This window comes from Sorex araneus, chromosome 2 (assembly GCF_027595985.1).
Source record: "Sorex araneus isolate mSorAra2 chromosome 2, mSorAra2.pri, whole genome shotgun sequence".
Lineage (NCBI taxonomy): Eukaryota > Metazoa > Chordata > Mammalia > Eulipotyphla > Soricidae > Sorex > Sorex araneus.
The window spans coordinates 359,212,556-359,221,679 of record NC_073303.1 but is presented as its reverse complement, the minus strand read 5'-3'; positions in this window follow the sequence as shown (position 1 = coordinate 359,221,679).

Below are 9,124 nucleotides of genomic sequence, written 5' to 3'. Positions count from 1 at the left end.
ATCGGGCCGGTTCTGCCCCCACCCATTGCGAGATTTCCCACGCACCCCCCCACTGCAAGCTCCTACCTCTCTGTCCAATTGGCTGTGAAAGGTGGCAGTCGCCATGCTGCCGCAAAGGGGAAAAGGCCGAGGGACAAAAAACCTTCCCTTCCCCGGGCTGCACAGGGCCGTAGCTTAGTTCACAGCCCAGGAGTAGATCTACTAGCAGCCGCTGTGTTCCGAGATTGGTTTGTGTGCCTTTGGGATCATGGCCGATCAGGGGAGGAAGAGCCGTTCCTGAGCAGTTTTTTTGTATATCAGGAAAGGGTGCACGGTTTGGAGAAATAGTCCAGGTCCCACATACGGAGCCTTGTTAGTAGAAGCTCAGTGTTGCTGGGATTTCATCTGGAGCAGGCGGGGAGGCTGCACCTTCTCCATCTGGGGCACCTCGGTGTTGTTGGCCCAGTTTGGGGTCTAGAGCATTCTCTGGCTTGCGGTGCCCACCCGCCAGGATTCTTCTCTCTAGTATTGTTCTTTACGCTGAAGCAATTTTTAAAACATTACATGGTTGATGTCTATAAGAAGCTTATCGACACCCAGAATGGGAAACGATGTGTCTGGAAACAATCACCAAACACTGTGAGAGAACAAGTGAGAAGGCAAAATGAGTGCTGAAAATATGGAAAAGGGAGATCCCTAGCACAGAGACTAAGAAAAGTCTAGTTGACATTATCATAAATCCAGCTGCCTCAATAAAAATGAAAAAAATTAAGAAGGGGATTGGACTAATGTTGAAATAGAAAAAAAAATTCAGCTGAGTTTGGTCAAAGTCTAATTTATTTAAAGGCGTTTGAGCTTTATTATCCTTTCCTCACTTAGAAGTGCCCAAGAAGCGACCTGGCTGTCTTGGCCACCCTTGGCTAGGAGCCCCTCAGAAACAGGCCCATTCCACAGACTCCTTCTTGTCCACTGTCCACGTGTCCTACAGTTCCCTTCCCAGGGGGTCTTCATACCATTAGGGAAGAGTGTCTGGAACTTTTTGCTTTTCTAAAATTTTTCTTCATGGTGCGAAATTTCTTTGGTTTCATTTTTGTTTTTTGGGTCATAACCGACTGGGCTGGATTGATAACACTGCCGGTAGGGTGTTTGCCTTGCATGTGGCCAACCCGGGTTCGATTCCTCTGCCCCTCTCGGAAAGTCCGGCAAGCTACCGAGAGTATCCTGCCCATAGGGAAGAGCCTGGCAAGCTACCCGTGCCGTATTCGATATGCCAAAAACAGTAACAACAAGTCTCACAATGGAGATGTTACTGGTGCCCGCTCGAGCAATTCGATGAGCAACAGGATGACAGGGTCACATCCAGCTGAGCTCAGGGCTTTCTCCTGGCTCTGCACTCAAGCAGGGATCACGCGTGTGCAAGGCAGGAGCCCTGACTGCTGTACTATCTCTCTGGCCCCTGGAGCCTTTATTTATTCTTAATAGCACTAACATATTTTATTTATCCTTCAATTGACCTATAATAACTTAAAACACACAATTCCAGTACTACTACTAGCAGACTACTAAATACAGTACTTTTATCTTATGCAATTTCTTTTTGTGTTTAGAATATCGTCAGCGATATGATGACAGATGTTCAGCAATCAGCTCTCTGGAAAAAAATGCATTCATGAATATTTATAAAAGATATCTTATGCATTTTACTGATATAAAATATGTGTAGCACAGCAATATGTAAAATGATGAAATACACAGTACCTTTGGTTGTGAATTCCACATAGCTAGTTGATTCTTACAGACCACTTTGACTTTTATGGAATTCTATCTATAGTCATCTCAGCTGCAACTGGCTACCAAACAAATGCATTTGTTGGCATTCAACCTGAATGTTGGTTAGCATTCTAATTAATTGTATTTGTCTGACAACATTTTGTAGAGTCTTTATGGGTTGGTAGTCTTTTCCTATTCTTTTCTTTTTTTATTTGTTTTTGGACTACACCCAGTGATGCTTAGTAGTTACTCCTGTCTCTGCACTCATGAATCTCTCCTGGCGGTATTCAGGGGACCCTCTGGGATGTCGGAGATTGAACTTGGGTCTGCTACGTGCAAGGCAAATACATACCTGTTGTATTATTACTCTAGGATTACTCTATTTGGCAATCTTTTTCTTCTCAAGTGTTATATGCTTTATAATATCAGGGATAAATTTTTTAACTATGACAAAAATTGCAATTATTTTTCCAACTCTCATTTGTTTTTTTCTCACTGAGTCAAAATACAGATTGAATCTTGCTTTTGCCCTTTGAATCTCACAACCTTGGCCAGGTTATTTACTTTTCTGAATCTCTGTTTTTCCATCTGTGAAATGAAGATATTAATTGCTCTTCTTGACTGAAACTTTTGTTGTAAGGACTAAATGGTGTTTGTTGAAAATGCTTTGTAAAGTGTTATTCAAATGTAGCACTTCAAAGTGATACCTAGCACATCTAATAATATAATTCATACAAGAGAAAACTGCTTTTTATTTTCTTTCTGGTTTTCTGCTTAGAGATAACCTACATGTAGTATACTAGTGGTGGAATGCAGTATAATTGACAGATGAATTTAGCTAGTACCCTCTATACAGGTGTAACTGACCTGGAATTAGGGGGGAAGGATGATACTCCTGGTTACCAATAAGTAAAAGGCAATGGACAAACTTCAGAAGCAACAATGTGCTAATATGGCCCACTGAAGGTCTTTCTTCTCCTTATATAACTCCTCATGTTATATTCAGAATTAATTTTATTATTTGGTTATGCAAAATTAAGTACAGCTTAAACCTGTATGGAAGGATTCTTGAGCTGGGTAAGCAAGTGATTTTGATACTATACAAAATAAATGAGAGATACCACTGCAGCCCTCAGTTTGCTTAAAGTCAACTAGAATGGACTAATGCATGCACAACTGTAAATGGTCGACATCTCCACTGGACGCCAGACAGAATTAGTGTTCAGACATAGACATCAACGTGGGCTCATGTAAGCAAATTGAAAGGAGATTGGAGAGCCAGAATTGACAGGAATCAGGAACTACTGGCTGAGGCAAGAGCCACAGTCGAAGCTGCATCTTTGCATTTGTTAGGGTACTGCCATTGACACCCCACCCCCAGATGCTTGCCCTGTTTCTTGGCTGCCATGCAGTAGGGAGCAGGAAGATCTTCCTCACTTGCACACATTTTGTCTGTAGCACTCTGTAGAGGAGATTTACTCCGCAGTGTAAAGGTCAGGCGCAGTGTCATTGAGGAGGGCTAAGATCCACCTCTGACTTAATTGACTTAACTGCATAACTGTTTTATTTTTGTTTGGGAGCCACACTGAGCAGTGCTCAAGGCTTACTCCTGGCTCTGAGCTGAGGGATCACTCTCGGTGGTGCTGGGGGATGGTAAGGGGGTGCTGAGGATTGTACCGAGACCGGCTGGTACAAGGCTGGCACCTTACCCAGTGTTCTATGTCTCCAGCCACTGCGCAACTTTGGTTTCCTTCATCCAAACCTGCTTCTCCCTCAAGTCACTTGACATTGTTTTCTTTTGAAATAGCAGCTATTGGGTTGAGCTCAACATGGTTTCTTTATCCCCCTTCAGAGGGATAAAGAAACCATTCTTTTCAATTTGTGGCGACCATTTTCTAAGTCAAATTTGGAGATGATCTCTTCCAATGGTTGAAATTTGCTATTAAATGTTTTGATCCTTATTTGTCAGTTCATTTAGGCTTCAGTTTCAGGTTTAAACTTCACCTTTAGTTTTTTTGTGAAATGTAGCTACCTTTCTGCTGTCATCATTTTGATTCTTTAAAAAAAAAAAATCCGGTTTAGTTGATTAGCCTATTGAATGTCAAAATCACTGACCTTGTGTGTGTGTGTGTGTGTGTGTGTGTGTGTGTGTGTGATTCTAATGACTTTTTAGTGTGATGAATGTTAGAAAAGGCTCCATCCTTAGCTGAAATATTTTCAGTATACATATATTGGTTAAAACAATTCAGAGATCCTTTTCCGACCGCAGAGAACCATGCTAGAGAATTCAGTGCAACCGTAGTCTTTCCCCGTGGGTGGCAGCTGAGAATGGAGTCCTTATCAGTGAAGCAATTTTTAGTTTCATGGGGCCAACTAGTGGTTATTAACTCTGGCCTCTGGAATGCTGCTCACCTTGAGGGGACCTTTCCTGTATCAGCTGTGGTCAGCGCCTGGACTGGACGGAGAGCAGCTTGTCACCCAGTGCTGCTACAGCAGAGCGGGCTGTTTCATGTCTGTGAGTGCATGCCTGCCAATCATGTCTGCAGACAGCAGAATTTTTGTCTGAGACCTTTTTTCTTTAAAGCTGGGTAAAGTTTTAGTGTTACCCCTAAATTCCACTAATGCATTTTGGATACTTTTGACTCCAATAGGTCTACTTAAGGGGGCACACGTCCAGTTTGACTTAGGTTAATTCACAAGAAGGTCGGGTGCTGGGGCACTAACCTAGAAAGAAATGGTTATCAGAAAATCGTGTTACTTTACTTAAAATCGTGTTACTTTACTAAAAACTTTAATAGTTTCAATGTTTCTAACCTACAAATCTACATCCTGAATCACCTGCTCCTTTAATTTGTATCTTTCCAGAGTCAGGCACTGAGGCAGGGTTAAACATGCCTGTGATTTTCTTCAGTGATTTACAATACTGGTAATTAGATAGTTGCATGCATGCATTGTTGCAAAGCCCACCAGAGTGCCTGCGTCCCTCCCCCCTGCCCCAGGGGCCCCTTCCATACTCGCTTCACCATCCCCACCAGGTGAGCTTGTTCCAAGGACCAAGTTCTACCCTTTGGCCATTTTGTTGCTGCCTTACTATGCTTTCCTTCCTTCCTTCCTTCCTTCCTTCCTTCCTTCCTTCCTTCCTTCCTTCCTTCCTTCCTTCCTTCCTTCCTTCCTTCCTTCCTTCCTTCCTTCCTTCCTTCCTTCCTTCCTTCCTTCCTTCCTTCCTTCCTTCCTTCCTTCCTTCCTTCCTTCCTTCCTCTTTCTCTCTCTCTTACTCTCTCTATTTCTTTCTCTCTCTCTTTCTCTCTCTCTTTCTCTCTCTTTCTTTCTTTCTTTCTTTCTTTCTTTCTTTCTTTCTTTCTTTCTTTCTTTCTTTCTTTCTTTCTTTCTTTCTTCCTTCCTTCCTTCCTTCCTTCCTTCCTTCCTTCCTTTCTTCCTTCCTCTTTTTCTCCCTTTCCTTCTTTTGTTCTTTCTTTCCTTCCTTCATTTATTTTTAATATCGCACATCAGAGAAATCATTCTTCCTTTGTCCTCTTTTTCTGACGCATTTCAGTCAGCATGAGACACTATTTCCATCTATGTAGTGACAGAGTGCATAATTTCATCTTTTTCTAATGAATTAAGTGGTATTCCAGCATATATACACCTTTCCTTTTTTTTTTCTTCTGACAAAACTTAATGGTGTTCAGAGCTTACTCCTAGCTTTGTGCTCAGGGATCACTCCTGGTGGGGGCTCAGAGGACAATACTGAGTGCCTAACCTGGACCGAACCCGGTCAGCCACATTCAAAGCAGGCACCCTGCTCACTAGCCTATGGGCTTGGCCCTTAAACCACAAATTCTTTATCAACTCATCTGTTCTTGGACACTTAGGTTGTTTCCAGATCTTGGTTATTGTGGATAGTCTTGCATAGAGCATGGGGCACACATATATTTTTGAAATAGTATTTTTGGACTTTGGGGTGGATGACAAGAAATGTAACTGCTGGATCTTAAGGATGCTCAGTCCTTAGGTTCTTTGTTGTTGTTGTTGTTTCTGGGTCACACCCAGTGGTGCTCAGGTCTTGCTCCTGGCTCTGTGCTCAAGGATCACTCCTGGTGGATTCAGAGGACAAGAAGGGGTACCAGGGATTGAACCTGGGTCAGCCAGATGCAGGCAAACATCCAACCTGCTGTACTATCGCTTTAATCTTTAGCTTTTTGAGAAGTGTCATTTTTGTTTTCCAAAAAGTTGACATTTCCAGAGTGGATGAGGGTGCCTTTATCCTCACATTCACGCCAGCTCTGGTTGCTTTGATTTTTCTTTTTCTTTTTTCTTTTTTTTGCTTTTTGGGTCACACCCAGTGATGCACAGGGGTTACTCTTAGCTCTGTGCTCAGGAATTACTCCTGGTGGTGCTCAGGGGGTGCTCAGGGGACCATATGGGATGCTGGGAATCGAACCTGGGTCAGCCGCATCCAAGGCAAACGCCCTACCTGCTGTGCTATTGCTCCAGCCCCTGATTTGATTTTTTTATGTGTACCAATCTCACGGTGTGAGGTGATACCTCATTGTTGTTTCGGTTTGCATTTTCTTGATAAATGATGAAGAGCACTTTCTAATGTACCTACCGGCCATCCATATGTCTTCTTTAATCAACGAAGAATCTGTTAACCTCTTCTTCCTATCTGTTGATAGTTTTTCTGTTGGGAAGTTTTACAAGTTCTTTATATATCTTGGATAGTAACCTTTTGTCAGATGAATGGTGAGCGAATATTTTCTCCCAGTCTGTGTGGTATCTTTTCAATTGAGTCAACATTGCTTTTGAAGTGCAGAAATGTCTTAATTTGATGTAGTCTTACTTATTATTTGACTTTTTAAAGGCAATGCCTATGGAAGTGGAGAGGGAATCGGGCAGAATTTCAGACCATGATGCCAGTCTGGTTCCAGGTGAAGGAGATGGGGAAGGAGGGAAAGGCATGTGGAGAAGGCACCTTAGATCAAGTACAGAGACCAGGACTCCGAGACAGCACAGGACTGCCTTTCTGCAGCAGGTTCTGTTACAGTTCTCTGCTCAGAGAAGGCAGAATCAGATGGGAACAGAAGCAGGTTGTTGTCAAAATTATGATGTAAGAGATCCTTTGTTGGCCTTTTGGAAAACAGTATGGACGATCCTCAAAAAAAAATAGAAATTGAGCTCCCATTTGACCCGGCAGTACCAGTTCTGGGAATATATCCCGGAGATACAAAAAAAAATATGGTAGAAATGACATCTGTGCTTGTATGTTCATTGCAGCAGTTTTCAATAGCCAGAAATTGGAAAAAAACTGAGTGCCCTAAAACAGATCACTGGTTAAAAAAACTTTGGTACATCTACACAATGGAATACTATGCAGCTGTTAGAAAGGATGAAGACATGAAATTTGCGTATAAGTGGATCTACGTGGAGAGCATCATGTTAAGTGAAATGAGCCAGAAAGAGGGACAGGTATAGAAATATTGCACTCATTTGTGGAGTATAAAGAAACAGAATGGGAGACTTACACCCAAGAATAGTAGAGGTGAATACCAGGAGGATTGCTCCACAGCTTGGAAGCTGGCCTTACAAGCAGGGGAGAAAAGGCAGCTCAGATGTAGAAGGGACCACCAAGTATGGAGTGCTTGGAGGGCCCGCTCGGGAAGGGAGATGTGTGTGCTGAAAGTAGACTACAGACCGAATGATAGCAATTCAATACCTCTATTGCAAACCACAACACCCATAAGGAGAGACAGCAAGAAGGGAATGCCCTGCCACAGAGGTGGGGTGGGGTAGGGGGGATGGGGTGGGAGTGGCGAGAGGGATACCGGGATAATTGGTGGTGGAGAATGGGAACTGGTGAAGGAATGGGTACTTGATCATTGTCTGACTGAAACGTAAGCATGAAAGTTTGTAAGTCTGTAACTGTACCCCATGGTGGTTCATCAAAAAAAAATTAAAATTAATTAAAAAAAAAACAGAGATCCTTTGTTGGGCGACCACATCCAACGATGCTCAGTGGTTATTCCTGGGTCTGTGCCAGTATTACTCACGGCAGTGCTCAGGGTCCTACATGGGATGTCAGGGATCAAAACCAGGCAAGCACCTGACCTGCTGCACTATCGCTCTGGCTCCTACATGGGAGAGGGTCTTAGTCCTCACTTTGACACTTTAGTAGCTGTATAATCTTAATGGCTCTCTGCCGACAATACACCTAAAAAATAAAGACCTTATTAGTACCTGTAGTTCATCAGGTTGTTAAGTTTAGATGAGTAACTAGTTATCAAGAACTTGCAACAGACAACCACTCATACCGAAAGTGATGGTGGCAATGGAATGGGAGCATAGTTGGAAGTGGAACTTAGCACGCATTAGCTGTCCTATGACCATCCCCAAATCACAACACACAACCTTTCTTGATTTAGTATTTGAGCAGTAGAGTCTAAGAGTGTGCATTGGGTGATGGGAGAAGTGGAAAATAATTCCTTTACTGCTACGATGAAGCTAAAGGACAGAAATGAGTTGTAAGTTGAACAAAGGAAATGAAAAAAGAAGCTTAACTATTGCTCTAGATATGAATTTAAGTTTAACAGTATGTTCTCAAGGCACTAGGTGTTCTGGAATGTGTGTATTTTAAATAATACAAAGTTTTAATACTGCCCTAAATATAGCAAGCTTTAAAAACCAGGGTTCACAACATGTTTTTTATGCATAGAAAAAGTTTACTAAGAAAATACATCTCATTATAATTCATGTATCACAAAAGAGGAAGAACAGTTCACATCATTAGAAAGTTTTTAGACTGACTTTTTTAACCACCTTTAATAAGTCGATCAGGCAAAATATACTTTACACAAGGCATTCCCCTTAAGCTAGTACTTCCCGTCAATATTTATCACATGGCTATGAATTTCATCTGTCAAATACAAAAATGAGAAAGGTAAGCAATGACTTTTGCAACATGTGGTTCCCCTGAAGTCAATAATAAATGCTTGGATGTTACTAAAGGAAACACAGAATTTATCAATAACAAAAATGCATCCTTTAAGTTAAGTGGAGAGGGACTGGGCCACATCCAGCAGTGTCAGGGGTTGTTCCCCTGAGTAATAGTTGCTAGTGTCTGGGGAACCATATGTGATGTCAGTGATCGAACCAGGGTCAGCTGCTTTCAAGGCAAGCGCCTAACTGCCTGTACTATCTCTCTGACCCCTTAAGTTCTGTTAATTTTTAAGGTCTTTAAGCAATGTATAATAAAACATTTGGCCGGAATCTGATCAAATACTAAACTAAAAATCCCATATTCCACATATAGTATTACTGTTTCCTAGTAGTCCTTACCTTTTGATAGAATTATCTATGTATAATAGATATAATTAAAATA